Source organism: Macrobrachium nipponense, chromosome 4, assembly GCF_015104395.2.
Source record: "Macrobrachium nipponense isolate FS-2020 chromosome 4, ASM1510439v2, whole genome shotgun sequence".
Taxonomy (NCBI): Eukaryota; Metazoa; Arthropoda; class Malacostraca; order Decapoda; family Palaemonidae; genus Macrobrachium; species Macrobrachium nipponense.
Window position 1 is genome coordinate 91046194 of NC_061100.1, and position 27864 is coordinate 91074057.

The 27864-nt window shown below is 37.6% G+C and overlaps 1 protein-coding gene and 1 pseudogene across 2 annotated transcripts in view; one reads left to right on the forward strand and one right to left on the reverse strand.

Moving 5' to 3' along the window:
• The window catches only part of LOC135211013 (glutamate receptor ionotropic, delta-2-like), a 406072-nt gene that overhangs the window by 219619 nt on the left and 158589 nt on the right, over positions 1-27864 (reverse strand). The gene's annotated exons all lie outside the window — the stretch shown is intronic.
• On the forward strand, positions 2543-2661 carry LOC135211754 (5S ribosomal RNA; annotated as a pseudogene).

Here is a 27864-nt window from a genome sequence, read left to right on the forward strand (position 1 = left end):
AAATAATACCAACGAGGCAGCAAATATATCTAATGTAATAATAATCATATTGACCATCACTAGTAAACTAAGTTGCTAGATACCTAAGTAGCATGCTTTTACAGGGAAACTCTTCTATGAGATCTGATTTGCTCATTATGCTTCGCTTTCTCCTTAGTTCTTCCCCACTTACATCCATTAAAATTTCAGCATCTTGTACCTTTCGCTGTCTCATTTTCAGTTGCTCTCTGAATGCTTCTCCCTTCTGATTTGCACTTGACCTCAAACAATCTCTTCCTTCCTTCACCAAACCTCTCACTTTACAACAACAACACGCACATGTTTTATTTGTTTTATTCTTCCTCCTTTTGTGACTATGGATGCAATTACTTATTGCTAGCAGCTCAGTGGTAGAATTGTGCAGCCTCTGAAAACTCATTAGGCTTCTGCATCTTTCCATTTTTACAGCTATCACGACATTTCAGTTAAACCTGCCATAGCAAGCAACTTATTTCTTGGAGCCCTGAGAATTTGCTCCCTAGATTTTCTTAAAGCCCTTGAAACAATCAGAAATCAACTTATCTTGTTAAAATACCCCAAGCACATAATAGAAAAAGTCATACATAAAGCAAAGAGCATTTTTTTACAAACCCACAGAAAACAAAGAGAAGAAAAAATACACAAACAAAATCATAACCCCTCACGTGGATAATTTACAAAGAGATCACACAAACATTAGGCCACCCTAACCCTTTTTCTTCACTTATCCTAATACACTGGGGAAATCATTAATTAATGTTCAGCAGAAACAAGTGTCTATAGACATTGGGGTTTATGAAACCAGTAATACTATGGATTCACAGGTAAATCTCTCTCAGAAAGATCAACTCCACAAAAACACTTGGTTAGATATGGGCAACATAGTTCAGCAATTTTCCATCATATAAATAACACGAACCATACCATGGAATGGAACCCATCCCGAATTTTATACAAGAGCAGCTGTTTATACAAATGTCAGACGATAGAATCTTCACTGATCAAACAACAAGATAGTAGGAGCCTGGGACTCTGACCATATAGACAATATCTTCCTTAAGAGGACAATGCAGCGGATTAAGAAAATTAATTAACAGAACCAATGTTGGCTTAGCTGTGACTCCAGGCATCACCTAAGGATATATCTCCCACTACATATTTTTGCCAATGTAACGCATCCTGTCATTCACTACTTGATAAGGGTGGAGGTTAGTCCACCGACATATAAGCCTTAGCTTTAAACCGGTGTTTTAATGGGCCTTTTATACTCGAGATGTATCCTGTTTTAACAGAAGAATTTATTTACGTGTGTGTGAATATATATATATATATATATATATATATATATATATATATATATATACAATGTATACATATATACATAGATACAAAACATACACAAGGAACTTTTGTATGCTGGTCGTACATAGAGATATCGAGGAATTACTGGCATTCTTGAAACTTCCAATCCCTTCCTTTCAAGTTTATGCATATTTGAAGTGCGTGTGAACATGAAGAGGATAGCAAGTGAACAGACAATTATTTTTAGTCATGCCTCAGTAAACATGGGATACTTCCTAGAATAAAAATTATACACATCCCGTTTCAAATAGGGTTACAAAGATCTTAAGATAATATTCTTCGAAATAATAAAGAGAATAATAATTCAAGCTATCTTTCCTTCTTAATTTACATAATTAACTGTCTTATTAATGAGCCCACATTTCTCTTAGCAAGCCGGAAAGGAAGTAACTTTGTACAAAAATTAGTGTTTGACTCTAAAACTGTCTATAAATGTAGAAAACACGGTATTATGGTAACAACATAATGTCCTCTTATTTCGTGTGCATGATGTTTACATGATATGGGGAATGATGGGCTTACGTTCGTCAGTTTGTAAATGTATAAGCATACACGAGAACCAAGAAAATTATCCAGCCTTTTTTTTTTTTGGTAAATAATGAAACCAGTGTAGACACTAAATGTGTGTGGGTCACCTACAGAAAGACAAAAACTGAACAAATTTATACAAGGGGGATACTCGGGTGTAAATGACTGCTCAAATGATATAATCCCCCTGATGAGGTAGAGCTAACACATGAAGAAAGCTTAACTTTCTTCTTTATTTGTCCTTCTCAAAAAATATATGATCTGTGTACAGGACTGAAAAAGGGAAAAAGCAAATCAAAATGGAAGTAGTGATTAATGTAGTAGTGGTAGTAAGCTGACTTGTGGCATAGATGTAAAGAGAGTTCATTAGGTTTGTTGCATAAAAGATGCTACAATGACGAACATTCACTGTACCACTCTAGTACTTTACCTGATCTAGCAATTGTTCCTCGCAACGCTAAGTCGGCTGCTCCTACAAACAGTGTCAATTTTCAGGATTAATACTTCTCAGTTTGCTATTAGTTTTATTTTGGCATCAATTAAAAAGTGGAATAGTCTGCCTGTTTAGACAAGGAGAAAATTCATTCCTGCTTATTTTTGACGTCTCCTGAATGCAGGTGCATGGGTCTAATTTTATAATGGCCATACCTCGTTCAAAGAACCACTTCTCATTTGATCAGCGAAGTTAAGCAACGTTGGGTCTTGTCAGTACTAATATGGGTGACCACCTGGGAACACCAAATGCTGTTGATGTCAACTTCATGGGGTAGTGGGTAAATGTGGCTTCTCTTAGCAACTTTCACTTCAGGGTGCTGTCCCTGCCTACACAATTTAGGGAAGAAGACTCTTTAGCCTTGGCAAGAAACTCTTCTAGGAGAAGGACACTCCGAAATAAAACCAACAGGCAGAAGGATAATTTAGCCTTGGCAGGCAGCCCTTCTAAGAGAAGGCTACTCTGAATACAAATCTTGTTCTCCAACCTTGGAATATGCCATAGCCATTGCATCACGGCCTTCTATGGTCTTGGAATTCAGTTCCCTTGCCTAAGGTACTATCAGGCACCATCCTCATTTTGTTTACTTTCCCATTTTTTTCTAAAAGTGTGTAGGAAGGGCTGTTTATAATTCTAAATCCATCCTGACACTGTCCTACCCCATTGTTGTGGCAAACCTGTTTGATTTCTTATTTGACTTATGAGGTGTGCTGGCCCAACCATATCAACCAGTTGCTTCCGGGGCATTTTTAATGACATGGTCACGTTTACATATACTTTCAACAGAATTTTGGAGTGTAGTTGCCATGAAGGTCTTTGTTTTAAAATTGTCAGTAAATTCTGAAATGTGTACATACTTGCTTTGTACTACAATCTAAATACTGACACTTCTATACGAGTGTCTCTTGGAAAGGATTACTTTGACTCACCCTCAGGATTCACAAGCTTCACTCTATTTGTGGAGACTGTAAAGCAAAGCACAGCGAGTGGCTTAATTCAAATTCTACAGATCAACATGGCCAGTCTACTGGAGTTTTGTGTATCCTCTGATTTTGTCCAGCTAACTGAAGAACCCACCCATATTTCTGGTAATAGATTAGACCATATTTTCACAATGTTCCAACTGTTGTCAAGTCCAAGGTCTGTGAATATATAGGAACTTCTGGTCGTACATATATGTATATATATATATATATATATATATATATATATATATATATATATATATATATAAATACATATATAATCCTAAGTGGCCCGCAATGAAAGCTTTCTAGATCAACCACTGATGAATGACTCTGCACTCAAAACCAGTATCAAGGTTCTCTTACAAATAGTAAGTAAGTCTAAAGAAGCACTGCAGGTAAATTGCACTGCTTTCAGCAACTTTGGAGAGTACAGGAGAATTGAAATTGGCCTGTAGTTACTGCAGTCTGCAGATATGCTACTGTTTGGAATAGGTACTGTATTAATGAACTTTGTTCACCCACAAATATATATATATATATATATATATATATAAATATATATAGAAATATGTGTAACATGTAGACACATACAGTACATACATACTAATAACTATACATGTATGCACACATATACATACACAGTAGTAGTAGTTGCTGTTGTAATTGTTTTTATTGTATTACAGTTGTTGAAATAATCATTAACAGAGCAAATTTTTATACAAACAATGATTATTGAAGGAAAACAAAGTTCTATTATTCATATCCATGGGGGGGGGGGGGGGGGGGGGTGGCGCAAGTGAGCAGGTGCCCGCCCTTAAATCAGCCACTGTCATTCAAAAAGATCTATTGTGACTTTCGATTTAGTAAATACTACAGCATTATCTAAAAACTTCAGAATCTTGGAGTGGGTGGATATGTTTTAGGATTACATCACGATTTCCTTACAGGTAGGCAACAGCGAGTTGCTGTTGATGGGATCTTTAGTGAACCAAGAATTATTGTGTCTGGAGATCCACAAGGTAGTATTCTTGGTTCATTACTATTTTTCATGTACATAAGTGTTATGGTTCTTGGCCTGGAAAACAAGATTGTTCAGTATGCAAATGGTATATTACTTGCAGGTGTAGTAAAGTCTCCACTTATGAGAAACGAAGTTGCACTCAGCCTCAATCGGGACGTGGACTGAAATCTGTGAATGGTGTTGTCGGTGGGGTATGAGACTGAAATCTAGTAAAGCAAAAACGCTGTTGATTAGGAGATCACATAGAGATTTTCCACCCCATCCTCCCCTTCAGGAGGATGAGACTTTGCTGAATGAGTCTGTAGCTTTAACTATTCTCGGTATAACTTTTGGCTCATATCTTACTTTTGAAAAACATCAAATGATAGTTTCAGCAAATACTGTACGAAAGTTACATATTGTTAGTAAGGCTTCACATGTTCATAACAGTGATAAAAATAATGCATCCTGTTTTAGGTCATTTGTGCTTCCTTTACTAGAAAACTGTTCTACGCTGTAGATGTCTTCTTCTGCCAGATTTATCTTTTTTAGATAGAGTAGTTCGTGGTGGTAGGTTTCTGTTTCCTGATATTAGCAGTTATGACTTGGACCATCGACAGATGGTCTCTTGTTGTCAATTTTTCATAAGTTGTATTTTAATAGAGTTTCACAATCACAATTGATCCCTGATCCCCTTTCCTGCCGAGAGCAACCAGATTCGTTGAACAGTATCAACAATATGCAGTAAATGTGCCTCGCTGTCGAACCTCTCAGTTCCAGAGGTCCTTTATTCCTCACACTGGTGGACTGAGGAACAGTATACCTGAGGGTGTCGTGCAATTGGAACTTCCTGATGAGCACCATATTCTTTGGAAGCTTACCAGATCAGTGGTCCCTGTGGGCTTGTTCCATATGAATAGGTTTCATCTTCTGAATAATAATAATAACGTTCTTTTACATTCACAACTGATCCCTGATCCCATTTTCAGGTCGAGAGTAACCAGATTCGCCGAAGAGCAGCACCAATATGCAGTAAATGTGCCTCGCTGTCGAACTTTTCAGTTACAGAGGTCTTTTATACCTCACATCGCTGGACTGTGGAACGAGGCTCCCAGGGGATGTCATTCAACTGGAACTTCAGAAGTTCAAGTGATTGTACAATGCATTACTACGCTAATACTATTCTCCTTGCATTTTAATACATTTTTATCCATTCTTTAATTTATAAATATAGTTTTCCTTTTTTAATAAGTGGGATCTCTCCTATCTGTATTCCTTTTACCTCCTCTTACTCCTTCCTAATGAATACCATATTCTTTGGAAGCTTGAATTTCAAGTCAATGGCCCGTGTGGGCTTGTTCTATATGAATAGGTTTCCTCTTTTGAATAATAATAATAATTAATAATAATAATCTGGTAACACACAACAAACATTCAACATGGATCCAGGAAGTCAAGGTAGAAGAAATGGAGAGACACAATCAGACACCAACTAAAGAAAATGCGCAACTAGAAAGACCCAGGTCCCGATGAAGTCTGTGGATACTGACTCAAAAACTTCAATGCCCTACACGTATGAATAGAACAACAACCTCAGCATTTTATCACAAACTACCATGCACCCGAATGGATGATCACAAGGAGAACATCTTAAGTACAGAAAGACAAGAACAAGGGATATATATCAAGTAAATATAGGCCTATCACCTGCTTACCAGTAATGTGGAAGTTACTAACAGGTATCATCAGTGAAAGGCTAAATAACTATCTAGAGGATACAAGCACCATCCCCCACCAACAGAAAGGTTGCAGAAGGAAGTGTACGGGCACAAACGTCCAGCTCTGATAGACAAATTGGTAATGAAGAACAGCATGAGAAGGAACACCAACCTAAGCATGGCATGGACTGACTACAAGATAGACTTCGACATGATACCACACACGTGGGTAACAGAATGCCTGAAAATATATGGGGCAGAGGAAAACACCATCAGCTTCCTAAAAAATACAATGTGCAACTGGAATACAATACTTACAAGCTCTGGGACAAGACTAACAGAGGTTAACATCAGGAGAAGGATCTTTTGAGGTGACTCACTGTCCCCACTACTCTCCATAGTAGCCATGATTCCCATGACAAAAGTACTGCAGAAGAGGGATGCTGGGTACCAACTCAAGAAAGGAGGCAAAAGTATTAACCATCCGAAGTTCATGGACGACATCAAGCTGTATGGTAAAAGCATCAAGGAAATAGATATCATAATTCAGACTGTAAGGATTGTATCTCGGGACATCAGGAGTTTGGAATAGGAAAATATGCCTTGGTCAACACACAAAAAGGCAAGGTGACAAGAACTGAAGGATATAAAATAAAAAGAGATGAAGGACACGATCGATTAGGAAAGAATATATGCAGAGACTTAAGGTGATACTGAAGTCAAAACTCAGTACTGGAAATATGATGAAAAGACAAATACATGGGCATTACCAATAATCAGATACAGCGCAAGAGTAGTGGAGTGGATGAAGGTTGATCTCCATAGCATAAACCAGAAAACTAGAAACACGTGACGATACACAAAGCAAGACACCTAAGAGCAAATACAGACATATAATACATAACACAAAAGGAAGGAAGAAGAGAACTACAAAGCATGGAGGACTGTGTCAACATCGATAGTAGAGCACTGGGGCAATACCTGAAAACATGTGAAGACAAGTGGCTTAGGAGTGTATGGAAAGAAGGATTGATAAAGTAGATGAAGACCCAGAAATATACAAAGACAGGGGAATGACAAACAAAACGGAAGAAAGGCACAACAAACCAATGCCTGGGCGGTACATGAGACAGACTAAAGAACTGGCCAGTGATGAACGTGGCAATGGCTACAGAGGGGAGAACTCAAGAAGCAAACAGAAGTAATGCTAACATTGGCACAAGATCAGACCCTAAGAACCAGATACGTTCAAGGAACAATAGATGGATAAAACATCTCACCAATAGGCAGGAAGTGCAATATCAAAAACGTGACCAAAAACCACATAGCACTTGCACAGAACCAGTACAAAAAGAGGCAAGATTCAGTAGCAAATGCCATCCGATGGAGCCTGTGCAAGAAACATCAGCTAGCTTGCAGTAGTAAGTGGTATGAACACCAACCTGAGGGAGTGATAGAAAATGATTAGGCAAAGATCCTCTAGGACTATGGTGTCAGAACAAATATGGAGATATATGTCAATAGACCAGATGTGACGCTGATTGACAAAATCAAGTAGTATCACTCATTCATGTACCAATACCATGAGACACCAGAGTAGACGAGAAAGAGGAAAAATTGACAACTATTAAGACCTGAAAATATAAATAAGGAGGGTATGGGATATGCCATTAGAAATTGTACCCAATATCAGAGGAACAGTAGGCACAATCCCACGTCCCTGAAAAGGAACCTGGAAAAACTAAATGCTAAAGTAGCTCCAGGACTCATGCAGAAGAGTGTGAAACTAAAAACAGCAAACATAGTAAGAACAGTGATGGACTCCTAGGGAGGTAGGATGCAACCTGGAACCCCACCCTAAAAAGACCACTCACTCAAATAGGATGACTGTGCTAGACTAAAAAAAAAAAAAAAAAAAAAAAAAATAATAATAAAAATAATAATAATAAAAAAAAAAAAAAAAAAAAAATTAATAATAAAAAAAACATAATAATAATAATAATAAGGATGGATAGACTATAAGAAAGCCTTCGGCATGATACCACACACATGGCTGATAGAATGCCTGAAAATATATGGGGCAAAGGAAAACACCATAAAATTCCTCAAAAATACAATGTGCAACTGGAATACAATACTTACAAGCTCTCGAATAAGACTAGACGAGGTTAATATCAGGAGAGGGATCTTCCAGGACAACTCACTGGCCCCACTACTCTTCGTAGTAGCATGACTCCCATGACAAAAGTACTGCAGAAGATGGATGCTGGGTATCAACTCAAGAAAAGAGGCAACAGAATTCACCATCTGATGTTCATGGACGACATCAAGCTGTATGGTAAGAGCATCAAGGAAATAGATACCCTAATCCAGACTATAAGGATTGTATCTGGGGACATCAGGATGGAGTTTGGAATAGAAAAATGTGCCTTAGTCAACATACAAAAGGGCAAAGTAACAAGGACTGAAGGGATAAAGCTACCAGATGGGAACATCAAACACATAGATGATACAGGATACAAATACCTGGGAATAATGGAAGGAGGGGATATAAAACACCAAGAGATGAAGGACACGATCAGGAAAGAATATATGCAGAGACTCAAGGCGATACTCAAGTCAAAACTCAACGCCGGAAATATGATAAAAGCCATAAACACATGGGCAGTGCTGGTGATCAAATACAGCGCAGGAATACTGGAATGGACGAAGGCAGAACTCCGCAGCATAGAACAGAAAACGAGGAAACATATGACAATACACAAAGCACTACACCCAAGAGGGGCAGACTATACATAACATGAAAGGAAGAAAGGAGGGAGCTACTAAGCATAGAGGACTGTGTCAACATCGATAACAGAGCACTGGGGCAATATCTGAAAACCAGTGAAGACGAGTGGCTCAAGAGTGCATGGGAAGAAGGACTGATAAAAGTAGACGAAGACCCAGAAATATACAGAGACAGGAGAATGGCAAGCAGAACAGAGGAATGGAACAACAAACCAATGCACAGACAATATATGAGACAGACTAAAGAACTAGCCAGCGATGACACGTGGCAATGGCTACTGAGGGGAGAGATCAAGAAGGAAACTGAAGGAATGATAACAGCGGCACAAGATCAGGCCCTAAGAACCAGATATGTTCGAAGAACGATAGATGGAAATAACATCTCTCCCATATGTAGGAAGTGCAATATGAAAAATGAAACCATAAACCACATAGCAAGCGAATGTCCGGCACTTGCACAGAACCAGTACATTAAGAGGCATGATTCAGTAGCAAAAGCCCTCCACTGGAGCCTGTGCAAGAAACACCAGCTACCTTGCAGTAATAAGTGGTATGAGCACCAACCTGAAGGCGTGATAGAAAACGATCAGGCAAAGATCCTCTGGGACTATGGTATCAGAACAGATAGGGCGATACGTGCAAACAGACCAGACGTGACGTTAATTGACAAAATCAAGAAGAAAGTATCAATCATTGATGTCGCAATACCATGGGACACCAGAGTTGAAGAGAAAGAAAGCGAAAAAATGGATGGGAAAAAATAGATAAGTATCAAGACCTGAAAATAGAAATAAGAAGGATATGGGATATGCCAGTGGAAATTGTACCCATAATCATAAGAACACTAGGCACGATCCCAAGACCCCTGAAAAGGAATCTGGAAAAACTAGAGGCTGAAGTAGCTCCAGGACTCATGCAGAAGAGTGTGATCCTAGAGACGGCGCACATAGTAAGAAAAGTGATGGACTCCTAAGGAGGCAGGATGCAACCCGGAACCCCACACTATAAATACCACCCAGTCGAATTGGAGGACTGTGATAGACCCCCCCCCAAAAAAAAAAAAAAATAATAATAATAATAAAATTCATTTATTTATAGTTTTCCCCTATAACGTTCCTCTCTCTCAAGGTTTATTTTCCTTTGGACCCTCTTGGATTTATAATCTGTTGATTGTTTCCATAGTGTTCTGTTGAAGATTTAAAGAAAGAAGATTGATACAATACACCAACCTCTTGAAAGTTGAGGTCATTTGATTACAACTAATATACTTCTAAACTTTCAAGTAACAACGAGAAAGGACAAAGAGCTAATATATGCAGAGATTTCTAACCTCGATTATATGTGGCTATATGGGGAAGAGAGGATACTCGGCTAACATGGTACAGCAGAAAAAGGTCATAATCAAGAATGGGACGAATTACCATTTATTCAAGCTGATCAAGAGAGTACAAAGCCCTAATATTAACTGAAGACTGACATCTTGTATCAGTATAAATTAATTATGAACGATTTAGAAAGCAATTCCTACCGCTTCAAAGGTCAGTTTAGCCATTTTAATCATATGTTCCCCTCAAATTTTAATCATATTTTCCCCTCAAAGACAAATTGACTGACTGATGGCAACTGAGAGAAGCTGGATTTAATCGTTACCAAGTAAACAGGTAAAAGTTGTCTCGAAGGTTTGGCTGGACTGAAGAGTGTCCCCTTTCCTAACGGTTCCGTCCCTGGAGCTGACTGATAAAAGGACAAAGAGTTGTGAAATCTATGAGACAACTGCTCAAGATGGCTGGCTGGAAGGACACCACAGAAAAAGATTTGGCTTTTACTATAGAATTTCTGACAGAAGAAACGACAAGAAAAGAGGTAGACTGGTGAGGATGATGAAAAGACATGACCAAAGATAAGCACTTTAAAATATCAGAAGCACTCATGGAATGAAAACTCAGATTATTACAGAGCCGATAGAAACACCAAGGCAATGATTTTGTAAATTGTTCAGAGTATTACGAAGAACAAGATATTATCATAAAAAATGTGCCGCACTCTGGTTATAGGCACCCCGATTTGAGTTCTGAAATTCTTTTACTACTGAGATTAAAAGCGAAGTTTTAGAAATACGGGAAAGGCATCTTGTAATTGGATATTTGAATAGATTTATGACAATTCAAAATGTGGCAGCTTAATAATTTTGGGAGTACTTAACGATAATGCACAATGCCAAAATACGATTGTTCCCACAAGAACAAAGTATTACGCTACCATTCCCTTGGATTGTTATCATTATTATTTATCAATTAACAAGCTTAACCAGCGCACTATACAAAAGGCCAAGAATGTTAAGGTTTCCAAGAGCAAGGATGTATATGGATGTAATAACTTACACGACTAAATAAATGTTCTCCATGTCTTTGAGAGACCAAGTACCAAACATCTTTCACTAGGTTAAAATCTGAAGAAAGCACACGGCTGTAGAGAAACTCAATGGGCACAAGGCATGTTATCATTAACATACGGAAATACTTTACCACATCAATACATGGCCTTCAACTGGTGACCTTCTAACATAACTGAGCAAGGTTTTGCTTCAACTTAGTAAGGAACTTCTTGTCAGTTACCCTTGAGCATGCATCCAGTTTAAGCGTGACCGAGTGCCACGAAATGACCAAATACTTTTACTTTCTTTATACCATGAGCCTTTTTCCTAAGAGGAAGCCCCACGAGAAGAATAGAGCCTTCGGGTTCTCGGCATGTTTCTTTTCTTTGCCTTCATGAGACTAGTGCAAATTCATAACTGGGTCAATTGATGGGCATGAAGACGGTTTGAGCCATGGACCTGCAATTGGATGCCCAGTGTTTCAACACGCCTTTTCTCATTAAAGAGGATGGCTCGTCTCATCAAGGTACTAAGGATAAGAGTGCCTGCCTCATGCAACTTCTTACTTCTCAGCAGCAACTCAAAACAATCAACTGACAATCAGGTACAATGAGCTTTAATGGGATGGACCTTTATTTTTTTATTTTCGCTGCTTTGTGTTTGATGCTGCTGTTATTGTTGTTGTTCTTGTTCTTGTTGTGGGGTAGGAAAGCATAAAAAGATAGAGGTATTTTAGGATAGGATATTTATGGTTTATTTATTAGAAAGAAAATGTAAAAAATAAATAATGTGCATATTAAAAACTGCAAAAAAATTATTTTTAGTAAAATATAGCGTACCTAATTTAATTTTCGTTGGTGAAACAAGAATCTATGACTGTAAATTTTAGTACGTTCTAATTTACGTTTAAGTTAAGAATATATGTTTACAGCTTATGCGTGAGGGGAAATCTTGCACGCATCCCAAGTAAGCTGGAGGTCGAATCATGCCCTGTTTATCCATACACCTTTCATCCTTTTTGGAGAGGCAGGCGCCAGAGATGCTCCGGTTCTCAGCAAAACTTCACATATAAGGTTGCTAGCCGCACGCACATTTACTGACTTCTAACTGTCATTGGTCCTCATACAGCTGGGTCGACTGATGGCGGTAGACTGGGTGTGAACCTCACCCTTTACTGTCCCAACCTCAGCCCGCTACCACAGCTGCAAAAGCCAGTTATACACACACAAATACACCACACACAACACACACACCACACACACACACACACACACACACACACACACATATATATAGTAATATATATATATATATATATATATATAATCTATTATATATTAATATATAGGTGTAATATATCTTATTATATTTATATATTATATGCACGACTGACTTTTGCAGCTGTGGTAGCGGGCTGAGGTTGGGATAGTAAAGGAGGGGTTTGGTACAAGAACTATTGCTTCTTGTTCAATGTTCATTTTTTAAATGTTTATTGATATCTTAAGGCCTATTTATCTTATATAGATTTTTTTATCTCTTTAGTATTATTTACTCGTTTTCAGAGTATTATCAAAATATTGTGTCCAATTTTAAGTTGAAGGGCTTCGACTTATCTCACGCTTATGCCATTATATCAATTATTAAGGGATATGGGATATTCCACTAAACTTTGTTGTTTCTTCCTATTAAGAGACAAAACGCTGTCTCTCCCTGATTTCTTCAAGCTTCATTCGTAAACTTTTCATTGCAGGCGTTAGTGTTACTTTAACATAGAGCAGTAGCTAGAATTCTTAGTGTTTCTATGTAATTTGGTGTTTATAGTTTAATACCTGTGAATTGTATCAAACTTAGGCAACATGATTTCATCCCTATTTTTTACATATATTTCACACTGCTGTACTATGCCAACTGTTGTCTTTTACGAATTGTAAAACAATCATCATAACATGCTTGTATGTATGTATGTATGCAAATGTGTGTATATATATATATATACATATATATATATATATATATATATATATATATATATATATATATACTTACACACAATATATAGATATATATATATATATATATATATATATATATATATATATACACACACACTTACACACACAATATACATACATATATATATCTAATAAAAGGAGCCCATAAAACACCAAAACATAGAGAGAAAAATACTATATTTCAGAGAATTCGTAAATTTTCCATTGCAGGCGTTAGTGTTACTTTAACATAGAGCAGTAGTTAGAATTCTTAGTGCTTCTATGTAATTTGGTGTTTATAGTTTAATTCCTGTGAATTGTATCAAACTTAGGCAATATGATTTCATCCCTATTTTTTTACATATATTTCACACTGCTGTACTATGCCAACTGTTGTCTTTTACGAATTGTAAAACAATCATCATAACATGCTTGTATGCATATATACATACATACATACATAAATATATAATATATATATTATATATATATATATATATATATATATATATATATATATATATACATACAAGCATGTTATGATGATTGTTTTACAATTCGTAAAAGACAACAGTTGGCATAGTACAGCAGTGTGAAATATATGTAAAAAATAGGGATGAAATCATATTGCCTAAGTTTGATACAATTCACAGGAATTAAACTATAAACACCAAATTACATAGAAGCACTAAGAATTCTAACTACTGCTCTATGTTAAAGTAACACTAACGCCTGCAATGGAAAATTTACGAATGGAGCTTGAAGAAATCAGGGAGAGACAGCGTTTTTCATTAATAGGAAGAAACAAAGTTTAGTGGAATATCCCATATCCCTTAATAATTATGATATAACGGCATAAGCGTGAGATAAGTCGAAGCCCTCTAACTTAAAATTAGACACAAAATTTCGATAATACGCCGAAAAGGAGTAAATAATACTAAAGAGATAAAAACAGATATATAAAATAAATAGGCCTTAAGATATCGATGAAAATTTAAAAAAATAAACATGAAACAAGAAACAATAGTTTCTTATGCCAACCCTCCTACCCACTGATGAAAAAAGAAAATTATATTCAGAGCAGGATACGCATAAGATAAAAATTAGTTAGCTGACGCAAGGTTGCGAGAAAAACAACTGAGAAAGGAATTTAGTGTAAAAATGGAAAATAAATACCCAACGAATCTTTTGTGAATAAGGACAAAGATACCAAAACCTAGATGTTGGGGAACGCATATGAATAAAATTTGCAGGAATGGAACAACACAAAGTGAAATAAACATATCACGTAAACGGATTAACTTAACAAAATTCTGATCAGGAGGGTGAAATATATAAATATGCATATGAGAGAGAGAGAGAGAGAGAGAAGAGAGAGAGAGAGAGAGAGAGAGAGTATTGCCAAGAAAAGCGAGGGGAACGGTAGCCGACCCTTGATGGGAGTAATGAGAAAGATGAAAAAATGAGGATTTCATCATAAAAAAGATATTCTTGCAACAATGACAACTCTCAACACGGGCGAAATTTGCGTAAATCAAGCCAAGTAAACTTAGAAGTAAAAATTAACATAATGCAAGTACAAAATTTTTTTTTATAGAGATTGCCAACGAAATTTTAGAAGGCATAACTAAAAAGAAGACGCAAATATTCATTGTGATATTACTATAACAAACTTGTAAGTGGATGTAACGTGAATTCCCCGATCTGTCATTCGCAAACACGTTGACCAAAAAGCCTTTAAAACAACTGCGCAATACATGATTATACAGCATGAGGACGCACACTCTAACAAGCTAATAGAAAAATATACCACGCTGAAAGATACAAACATGATGCATACTTTATAACTATTGCCCCCCCCAAAAAAAAATAAAAATATACTTAAATCGCAAAAGAGTGACCCAGCTAATGTTGAGGCACAAATAGATAACCAAAAAAGGTTCTACCAAATGTTTAACAAATGATTAAATATGCAAGTGTTTAACAAATTGTTAAAGATGTATGATACACACACACACACACACACACACCTGTATAACCTAGCCCGAGCGCGCACACAAACATGCACCCAAAAGGTTTTCAGAGATGTTATAAATAGTTTGGGTTGTAATATTAATACTTACAAAGCAGAATGAAAAAAAAAAACTAAACTACCCATACCAAAAATTGTCCCAAGAACACCGTCCAATACGGAACCAAGTTACAAACTACTGACACAAATCATTATACTACCAGACAAAAAAAAAAAAAGCGCATTTATTTGCAAATCGTCAACAGACTTCCATTAAGAATGGACAATTCCAGTTAAGCTAATCAAAATTTTGACACATTCATGCCAAGATAAAGAAGAGAATATTATCTGTAATTTCAAATAGTCCCCATTCTAATAACTATCCTCTTCATGCAACAAACTGATAAACAGAAACAATACTTGCAACGACTATTCATTTATCATACTAAATTTCCGCGTTCAGAAACGTTATTCGAAAACGATGAGGAGATGGCGTGACCGTACCACAACACGAAACAGAAATACTTATCATCTGGTTTAACACTGTCACCCTACAAACTCAACTGAAATGGTCATTATCTATATTATGACAAACGCATTTCTATTCCAAAAAACAAATACAATTTTCATATCCATTTCTTAAATCCAGACCTGCAATTGCAAAACCATTTTCACGTCCGTTCCTGAAGCTGGCAAGTTGCTCTGGTAAAATGCATCAACTATCTTAACCGCAAACAATGAAGTATTCTATTGAATAAGTAACTACCATACAGGTGCCAACATTCTGTATCTTTATATTATATATCTATAGTTTAAACCCGCGAAGATAATTCTGATAACTATTACCGTGTTAGGATTTCTTTGAGAGAGAGAGAGAGAGAGAGAGAGAGAGAGAGAGAGAGAGAGAGAGAGAGGTGTGGAAGAGTGTGTGTGGAAGTGATGTTTAAAGTTAATCTTGAAGTCGGACCACCCAGAGACTCCCATCAGAAATCAACGATCGATATATCTTTACATCTTTATGTCTACTTGGTTAGTCAAGCAGCCCGTATAAGGGCCACTTAACATCTACATCTGGCTTTATCTACAAGTGAGTTCTGAAACAGAGACAAAAAATCGCAACTTTTACCGGTGGCAAATATTTTACCATGGGAAAAACTAAAACTAAAAAAGTCGAAAGAAGCTGATAAGACTTCACCAAAGTCATCTCACGAAATCACTAGAAAAACTTTTTGCTTTGTCTTAAGCATAATTAACGGCGCCTCATTTTTTCAAGGACTGATGAATAATTCTCTAAAAAAAATTTGGATATTATTTGCCTATCTATAGCTTTGGGGCGCTAATTGTCAGTCATTGATGCATTTAGATGCCCTCATTGACAAACTATGACGTACCCAAATACCCAACCACCGTAAATATCCCGATATATCGAACTAAAAACAACCCGGCCGTCTTATACACATCATCGCAGGGAACGGTCCCGCCAAAACACCACCGCCTTCTCTCCTCCGCCTTCCCTCCCTCTCTCCCTCCGTACGGGGACCCTTTTCCCAAATGCGTCGGCGACCCCTTAATGAGAAAAACGATAAAAATGATCAACGTGGCCTTAAGGGAGAAGGGAAAGAGAGAGACAGAGAGGAGGAGGAGGAGGGCACGTGGGGAGGGAGGGAGGGAAAGAGAAGGGAGGAGTTGGAAGGAAGGAAGAGGTTCCTTGCGCATCTGCGGTAAGTCATCATACATGGGAGCCTAATATGAGAGCGTGGATGTAGTATGTAAATGTATGATGCGCGGCAACAACTTTTCATTTTGCAACATTCGAAGCCAACGTCATTTGCGACAGCTGCTGTTGCTGCTAGAGACCGCATTCTTCTCCTCCTCCTCCTCCTCCTCTATATTTAGGGCGTATCGAGTTTCTCTGCCTTTAGGATCTTCCGCAGGAGGAGAAGACTTCGTATGAAATGAAAAGTCCGAGTTCGCACCATGTGGCACCTCATGCAGAAAAAAGGTCAATTAAGACGAGAAAAGGAAAAATTCATTCTTAAATGACGTTATTAAGACGCATCATAAAATGTTACGAATCCTGAAGGCTTTGATGTCATTCAAAAATTTCTCTCCTTAACTTTTATGCAATTTATTAACGACATCACCAAATTTGTTAGGATTCATTCACAGAGGTTCAGAACAGACAGACCAGAGTTAAAACCTGACGTAAGACAAATGCTAGTCTCTGAATATAATAATAATAATAATAATAATAATAATAATAATAATAATAATAATAATAATAATCCAGTTGGCGTGAATGAAACCAAATCAGAATAGTTACATTAATAACGACAAAATTGTTCTGCTAAATCGTTCTTCAGTTACCAGAGCTTTAAAAAGAAAATATTCACAAAACTCTTTGTTGTCCGATTCTACAGGACAACAATCTCACTTCTATTTTCTTATACAGATACACACATGGACGCACTAACACCACACACATCACACATGTATTGTGTGTGTGTGTGTGTGTTTCTGAGAGAGAGAGAGAGAGAGAGAGAGAGAGAGAGAGCTGAGGCGAGACTATATGTTGTCCACCTACAACGTGTAATTATAAAAAAAAAAAATGGTAACCTCTGGTACTTTTATCTGAATTACATTGACGAAAAATACCTCGGTCAAAGACTGCACGACGGAAAACCTTTAAGGAAATCGCTCTGATCCCGAAAGTGGATGAGTACCATGTCCATATAAATAAAATAGACTTCAATGTAAGCGTGAGCGCAGAACAAAAAATGTAACAATAGTGCAACCACAAAAAAGCATCCAAGACTCTTAATAATCAAACTACAAAAATAACAACAACCAATGAAACATCCAAGTCATTACAGCTCTGGAGCATTGGACTCACAAAAAATGTTCAAATCTTTTGATGCCAAAAGTATAACCTTTCACTAGCAACGCCTCCTTCGAAAAATGATGAAAAGAATAAATATTAATCTATTGCGTATTCAATCTAACTCCAGGAGTCACCACTGGCAGGAAGAATGACACGACGATGCTTCTCAAATCACCGGACAGGACCATCACGTCGGTGAGAAGCCAGACAGAGAAAAGTAATTTCATAAGAAAAGTTTAGGCTATCAAATTCAGTCAAACTTCAGTTGTATGTGCAATCAACATTTGCACAAGAATACCAAAATATCAGGGCACATTAGGGAGCATAACAGTTGAGTCAATTTTGTAGGCACCATAAAGATAAATATATATGAACCAATGGATTCTGAATATTTCTATCAATCATCCAGAAACGTTGGACATTACGTCATCGAGGAGACGCTTTGGTTAAATCTGTTCTAGCAAAAACTGATCAGACCTTGAAAAATGTAACATTTATCATAAGAAATCTGTTACAGAACGGCTTTGCGCTGCCCTGATTCCTGTAACCAATCTGGGTTTATATACCAAGTGCAAAGGAAAATTTCATTTTATTTCCTAGCCGATTCCAAGATTTTCAGTGGAAAGCATGTTCAGAACCGAATGCACAAATTATAAACGAGTATTATCATCACCAATTAAACACGTTATATTTATTCACTGCACACTACATCTTACAATAAAAAAGGCACTCTTGACACGGTTATAAAATACCTTATAAAAATCTTGAACACATGCAATACATGAAAATAATATCAACACTGCTAGTCATTTGCTGACATGTACTCTCTACTTCATGATGGGATACCATTATCCTGATGCACCCTATGTGGTTTGGCTTACATTACGTATAAAAGTTAGATGATTGAAGGAAAATGTATATTAAGAAATATTTCAGTAAATTGAAAGTTTAGAAAGTTGAGCAAAATCTGATTTACTTAACAATCTACCGGTGAAACCAAGACGTCATTGCCACGCCCGTCTTCAACATAGAAATTTTACATTTTTCTGTACAAAATTAATTACTGTTGAAAGACGCAAGATAATAATGGTGATATTTAAACAAAACAGACGCCTTATCTGTAACCTAACATCTGCTGAATATGGCATGTAATCACAATCACATACAATTTTCTATGACTTCCTTCTATCACTGTTTGTATGGAATGTGGTTGAATATAGTTTATTGAAGAAGCTATATAACCTATGAAATGCAAATAACCATTCATTACCCATTTCCCTAAGCATTGTAAGCTAAATCTATAATGGCAAAATGGGCGCAAACTCCACAGGCCAGTTTATTCAGATTTCATTTCACAAGACAGGGCTATAAAAAATATAATACAAGCATTATATGACTTTAAAAAAATTCTGTTATGACTGCCCTGTACAATAAATAATACTTTCAATAGACACAAAAAGATGAAAATGCTAAATTCTATAAATAACTTCCCAATGAGCACTAGCGTAATTTGAGTAATGTTGTTGGGCATGCTCTTCGAGTCGAATCCGAAGCAAAAAAAGAAGAAGAAGAAGAAGAAGAAGAAGAAGAAGAAGAGGGAGAAAGAAGGAGGAGGCGAAGAAGGAAGGAAGAAGAAGAAGATAAGAAGAAGGAAGTAGGAGGAGGAGGAGGAGGAGGAGGAGGAGGAGGAGGAGGAGGAGGAAGACTGCCTCACACTTTTTTTTTTTTTAATCTCCAACCCCACATCATCCTCATCCCTTGGATGTGCGAATGGATCTATTCAATTTCGCTCAGATTAAACCAAGATCCTAAGCTAAGGTAAGCCTATTCTCATTTTCGGTTTGTCTGTTATAAGCAATCCTTCGAAGTGGCCACATTCACTTCAGGAACTAGCATTTCCATTAAACTCTAGCGAATTGAATTAATGATAAAATGAGAATGGAACTTGAGGTACAAAGCCATTTTGACATCCTACTATCGCAACTCCTGAAGAGCTTTAGGAAGCTGTACGAAGGTTATGGAAAAGAAGAGTAACAAATGCGCCGCTAAAAATAGGGAATGCACGTGTAATACTCAGCTGCTTCCCTTATGAATTAACCCTTAAAACGAGAAAGGTAGGAATACTCAATGGGAAAAGGATGGCGACAGTATGTATTTATCTTTTCGCAAAAAGCAGAGCAAGGAAAGACGGGAGGCGCATTAAGTGTGACGCATCCCCACGAATAACAAAATGACGGGGAGACTAATTCTCTCAGGTGGACTCCATTTTTCGTCACTGGGGAATAAGTCTCGAGACGTATCATACATTTACACCTTTCAGCTCTCGTTCCCAACTTAGGAGAGAGAGAGAGAGAGAGAGAGAGAGAGAGAGAGAGAGAGAGAGAGAGAGAGAGAGAGAGAGAGAGAGAGAGAGAGAGAAGGGGGCGATGGAGGAAAAATATCCACTTAAAAGCAGCCATCTCGCCCCCTAAACATAAACAAACAAGATAGCCGTAGTTCAAAAATACCACCGCAAGGAATTAAATCTGGCTCTGGTGTCACAAGAGTCTGAGAAATAAACACCTCCCGTGACGTCATCAAAGGATACGTGACGTAAGGGCGATAAGTCTCTCCCCAAAATCTCTTCAATAGCGGAAGGAAGGAAAAGTGACAAGGATAAATAAGGGGAAAATAGATTTCTTAAAATCTATTAACACGAGGTTGTGGGTTTAACAGCGATGCAACAAAAAATTTATACTGAAATGGCATTTTGAGTCTAGATCATTTACAAGAACCTAAAGAGCCTACAGCCTGTCAAACCACGGCCACCTATAGGTGGCCGTGGTCAAACACTACGATCGCCAGGGTGTAGCCTGGTAGAAAATGCAACGCTGCCAGACCTTTTTAAATCTTACCCTCCAACTTTCCAAGTTAATTCCTTGTTTACGGTTTTGCCAGAAACAGGCCATTTACTGTTTCTGCTTTGGCTTTCATACTGTCCTCTCACAGTGACAGCTGTAGCGTGATTGTTCTTCAAGTACATGGCCAATTTTAGATTAAGCCAGTGAAGTGATGGGTAACCTGAATACCTTGTTAGCACGTCTCGCGAAACAGGTTTGGCAGAACATAGCCTTCCAGAGAACAAAAGGGAATGGGAAGTTTCCGAAAGGATGACCGAAAAGGAATAAAAAATAACCCGCATTATCAAATTCATGGTATAGAGCCATAGGCTGCAAATATTTCAGAATTTCGTTTTAAAATAACGAAATGAAAAGAAGTAATTGAGGAAATAGGAATGTCTATGCTTTTAAAAGTGCTTTCATCTAGTACAAATCTTGAAAAATTTAAAAGGCTACAATTCGAACGAAAGCGAGTAATGAATGTAGTCGATGTGGTAATCTGAAACGGAGGAAAAAGTAGTGAAGGCTTCCTTGCATATAAAGTGCAAAGGAAAATCTCTTTAAAACTGCAACTTTGCAGAGAAAAGCATATTAATGAGAGCACACTATTAAAAAAAATCTAAGTATATTTCATATTTCAGATTTAAATCCGAAATATGTAATAATTATACTCAGAAATACTATAAGAACGCTTCCCAAACGGCTAACCTAAAGATTTTTTTTTTAAGTACGGTATGCACATATAGACAAAAAAAAAAAAAAAACTAGAAAAATAACTTCAAATTTATTGATAAAGTTATGGCAGGAACGAAAACTATTCATTGTTATGGCGGGAACTGAATCTATTAACTGCGTAAGTTTAAAATCTTAACGAATGGTACGTTTATTTTCATTGGGGAAATAAGAAAAGAATCATCCTCTTCAACCAAGATATCTGGTCTAACTGGTTTATTATTAAAAGGGAAACCTCTCTTCTTTAAAGAGTTCGTTTTTACCACCTTCCTTCTACTGGACTGGAAAAGAATGGAAACGCTGTCCAGGTTGAGTGAAACAAAATGATCATTTCTGAGAGGCAAAGAAGGAAAATAAAGTCACAAGATGAGTGAGCGTTCCCACCAGCAATTAGGTGGTAATTTACATGGATAAGTGTATGAAAGTATTTAAGCCCTTGAATGGGCAAACAATAACAATGACTACAATAATGAGAGTATAATAAACCAAAAGTTTCTTAACAAGATTAATAACCATTCCTAAAACAATCGTAAAACAATGACTTGCAATTTTCCACAAGAATAAATATTCACGCGAAAAAGAACAAGTTAGAAAAACGATCACAATAATTGTATTAAAAGGTATCTTGTTAATCTAACGAGGATCATCATGAGCAGGAGTGCTACCAGTAACACCATTCCGCAGTTACTGTAGATGGCAACGGGAGACTGCCTTCAAGGATGAAAGTGAATGTTGTCAAGAAAATAGAATTCACCAATACTTTGGGTATTGCCACAAAAAGCAATAACAGAAGCTTCCTGTGGAAATGCGGTACATATGAGAAGAGTAACAAAAATACACAGTAAAAATACATAACTATCGTTTACATAATTTCCAGAGCTTTTTCTATCTTACAGATATTTGTTCACGTAGTACTCATTATTGTCTGCCAAAACTCGCTTTCTGATCTTAAACACTAATTTTGCATCAGGTCTGAGCTTTTACTTCCTGCATTTATCATTGCAGTCCCAACACAAGAACTTCCCTCTACCTTTTTTCTGGTCTTGACCTTGCCCTAAGGAGGGGACCTTGGTTTCAGTCTTATCTGGCCCTCTGGTCTTGAGATGTTTTCGTGAAAATAAGAATGACAAATTTCATATCTGTCCCAGAAAATAATGTCCATAATGAATTCAAGTGGTAGTTGCACTTTTCCAACTGACCTTGTAAAAATGCCGCTAAAGACTTTGACGTTGTGTAAATAACCTTGGGAAAACATGAAAGAATACTATCTGGTCCTCAGGAAACTGTGTCACGTGAACTCTGTAACTCCTCACCTTGAAGGTGTTCTGGTTCGGACGCATGCTCACTTTCTTCCCTTCCTTATGAAAATGACCATCTTCACACGACGCAAATCATGACATAATCACCTTAATCAACTTTTACTCTATACATGTGATTTTATGACAACACCATTATGAAGCCATCAACCGGACAAGGATCGCATTCTTTCCCCCAGGTGACCTTGTCGAAATGACCTTGGTCCGAAGTCACTGCACATCCTTGTGCCCCAAAGTAATGACTGTGTGGAGTATAAAGCTAAAATACTAATCTCTTTTAGACCTAAGTTTCAATCAAAGTACAAAGACGACGAACAGAAATGACGATAGATACACTTCTAAATCCTCCTAAAACTTATTTGCACGAGTTATAAAAATAATAAATAAATAAAAATCAAGCTGCATTTTTCGTATTCAAAAACTCTGGCTACATTTGTTTTATTTTGGCCTAAAAGTAACTGCATACACCCCGATATAAACATAGACAAGATTGATATCTATAAATACAAAAATGAAAGAGACCACAGAGCTGAGCTGTCTGTATGAAATAAGCGAATAACAAAACCTCTTCACTAAGAACCTGAACGGAGCCCCGTTCTATGACCCGTCTCTTCCCCTTCCTTGCCTTACTATCAATCACTATTCAATCCCTCGTCTAACAACTAGTGGCTGTTCTGATTACCTTATTGTCCTTCTTATTGTGGGGATCCACTAGAGGGGGATCACACCCTCTCTTTTCCATCCCTCCCTCCCTCTCTCCCTCCCGTACCCCTTTCCATCCACAAACCCTCTTCATCACAGCCTCCCGCATCGCCTGAAATGCTCAAACACTCTTTCGCAGTCTTGTTCCGTCTCGCCTTTTCTTTCCCTATTAGATGACAGAGAGAGAGAGAGAGAGAGAGAGAGAGAGAGAGAGAGAGAGAGGAGAGAGAGAGAGAGAGAAGAGAGAGAGAGAGAGCAGGGGGGGGGGGGGAGAGAAGAGTAGAGAGAGAGAGAGAGAGAGAGAGAGAGCAGGGGGGGGGGAGAGAAGACAAAGATTGTCGACGAGGAAGGGTGGCGAGCTGGGAAAAGAAATCTTCCACCTGCCTTTTAACGAATACTCGGATTTATTTTTCTCGTCTGCATGTACACATAAACTTTAGTTTATATGAGTAAATAATGTGAACATGTTTCTTGCGTGCATATACTGCAGACTCAAACGAGGTCATATGTGAGAAGAGAAAGAGATATCAATAATATCAATCTTATAGGTATTTAGAATCCCATAGACCTTACTTAGGAGTACTTAGGGTAATCAAATGCTCTTTTCCATTCTAATAAACCTCAGGTGGAACAGATCCAAGTATCATTCTTCCTATTCCAAAGCAGTAATGACACTCCTTTACTTAAGGCCTCTCCTTCAGACAAGGTATATGGCAACAGCGCCTGGCGTTCAGAGGTAGCCAGTCACCCATCAAAATAACATAACCATAACGTTGCTGAACTCGGTGAACGGAGTACCAACTGCATAGTGCTGGAGCTATTTAGTCTAGTCAAAGTAGGCAACAACCCTAAAAAAATTGCAAGAAATCGTTTTATGGTGTTGATTTATTCTTTTATGTGTGGACATTAATGCAACAAAAGTAGTTTACCAAAATTGGGGTACCGGAAATGGGTCAAAATGGCGTCATACAAATATGGCGACTAATGCTTCATATCTCCATATTTCACATTCCCCTTCATCATCTGATACTGAATCATGATGCATGTTGTAACAATGGCCATTCCGGCATGAGAACAAGTCTACTCTAGCCCATGCTTTTGACAAGTACAACGGTGTGTGTTACAAACACCAGAACAGCTGCAACCAATCACTTTTAAGAGTGTTTCTGGTGCAGGTACATTGCTAGTTTGTTGGTCTGTAGGCTCCAACCCCATTGAGTGATGTCCATATCACCATCCTTGCCCATCCATTGCATGACCTGGAGATAACTTCTCAGAGAATGATACTTTGTAACCGAAGATGTTGGAGGCAGTCGTTCAGGTGTCACAAAGCTTTTTGCCGCACTCACTTTTTTGCAAAGACGGTTATATCTGACAGCAGATAGGTTGTCCTCAGGTTTGCTATTGAACAGAGACACCATGAGTGCACATCCAGAATCTACAATAGCATCCATGTCTTGTCCAGGTGTACTAAAGATGTGTGCACATCTTTGCAGGATTGGATCACCTTTAATCAGCTTTGCAGAGCAGACAGCTTTCAATTCCAAATATGCTGAAGTGGTGTCGCATCCTGTGAACGCATGCAGAAACACCAAACTTTGACAATCTCGTTACCAAGAACTTGCTTTATGACCTATATGTCATACACTACAGTAGGACTCTCTTTATCTGACCTGAAGCAGAGCTTTTTACCATCACTGGGAGATGCGTAATGAAGCAGTATCACTAACAAATCTGTGTCCTCGCCTATGAGCATGGTAGTTTTTTCTGATGACATTGATAGTGCTGTCGTCACAATGTCCAAGTCAGCATCTCCCATAGCATGTATCACATGACATCCTCTGATTTTTATGCAATCTGCAATCATACGGTTCAGTGTCTGTTTGTTCTCGTTATTAGAAAGGAAATCCTCCATCTTTCCTGTGAATTTTGTTTCGGTGATATTCACCTAATGACAGTCACGATTTTGTCTTCGTCGCTGATGTGTACTGTCCTTTGTACTTGGACCACCACTGTAACCATCGAAGAATACCGTAGCCTTGCCATAGTGTTTCACTGTGAATGCTTCATAGTCGTTGGCAATGGAGGTGTAGGTCCTTCCATTAGTGGTATTATCAAAGCCCTAGGATGCACAGCTTGTACAATAGAATGTCCAGTACTCACCACCTTTCTGCAAGTGTCTTTACCAACAAATAAATGTTAGAGCAAGCATTGCAAGCTTGATAAAATGTATTCTATTGCAGATTGTAGATCTAGCGCCGACATATCAGGATATTGGTCGAGTGAAGGTGTGATCATTGACTTAATGTCGCTCTTAATCAGTTTAGCCGCAGTCTGTATGATGGCTCTTTTCTGAGCCTCTTCATCATTTTTTGGCAGGCTAAAAAAAGTCTCTCAGAATACTACTACTTTTCTCACGAAATGTTACAATATCATGTAAGCCCTCTTGCTCAGCAAAGAAATAGACTCCCCGTAATGCTTTACTAGTTTTGATTTTAGGTACTGGTTGCCATAGGCCACAGAATCTGGCTGAACCAGATATTCTGTCATTTTCTTAGCAAGATCATCCACTGTCAACTGTTCTTTATCCTTTTTTTATAAGAACGAGCACATTCTGATGAAGGCTTGCTCTTCGTCAGAGTCCTTTGGTCTTCCAACATTTCGTGGCTTCTTTTCAAGTGGACCATCTTTATACTGCAAAGGAATGGCCCGTTTTGTGCGAAAATTGATGACATGACCGATGGTACACACAATTAGCAGCATGAAGATCCTTTCCGAAATACTCAATTCTACCACGAACAGTGAGTGCCCATTCATCATTACGATCCGCACAATGTGAGAGGATTGTCTCCACAAATGAATCTGTTTTGGCAGCTGAATTCATGAAAATCGGCACTACAGGGTGATTTTATTATCCCTTTACCACAGAACAAACAAGTGTGATTTGCTGTTGAGGTGGTTGTAGCCTGGCTTTCTTGGGCAATTCTATTTGCTTCTTGTTAATATAGCTCACTATGCATCTTTTATGCATGTTGGTTCCATCAGCTCCCTTTTCACCAATCACCACAGTCTCATCATCTGTCTCACAGCCACATAAAGGACAATTTCATCGACTAGCCATTTTCTCATGCTCTGATATAAAAAAAAAAAGAAATTAACGTTAGTAAAATCTCAAATCTGGAGTGGCTGAATGAAAGCAATAAACTAAATGAGTGCGTGTACCAACAAATTTGACCTCATTGTAGGATGACATCACAACATTATGACTGCACCTATAAACTTCTTATAAACCTTGAATAATGGGGTAAACGTTATTTATACATTTGTAAAGTAATTTGTTCACTAAAATTACCACTTATCAAACAGAATATTAGGTGTTTCTAGTGGCAGAGGCGGCCATCAACCACGGCGCCATTTTGACCCATTTTCGGTAACCCTATTTTGGTAAACTTTTGTTATATGGTTATTTACACATGAAACAACAAATTAATGCAATAAAATGATTTCTTGCAATTTTTGGGGGGTGACGGGGGTTAGGGTCATATTTTGATTGGACTAATTGGCAGTAATGGCACCTTGCAACGCTTGGTCACCTTTCATTTTGTATGAGTAAGAAATGAGCGACGAAGAAAGAAGAGTCAAAATGAGCTTGTTTATATATATACTAGCCGTGCGCCTGGCGGCTGAAAATTGTAGGCCAGCATTGTTTGAACCATCATCTCATCGTTATTTTTCACCGTAGAAAAATGTAAGAGCATATTTGGAATCCTCGTGAACAGTTCTAACAGTTCTATCAGAATAATGCTTTCTTTTTCTCTACAACTAATATTAAAGAAGGTACCATGGCCGGATATTCTGATCAAAACGGTACACGGGATAATAACATCCCCTATACCACCGTTATTTTTCATCGCAGACGAAAAGTAAGAGCATATTCGGAATCCTCGTGAATATATATATATATATATATATATATATATATATATATATATATATATATATATATATATATTGGAAGTGTTCTAAATTAAAGTCTTGGTTTATTTAAGCTCGATCCCTTCATAATAAAAAAAAAACTTGTAGATAAATATAAGCAACACA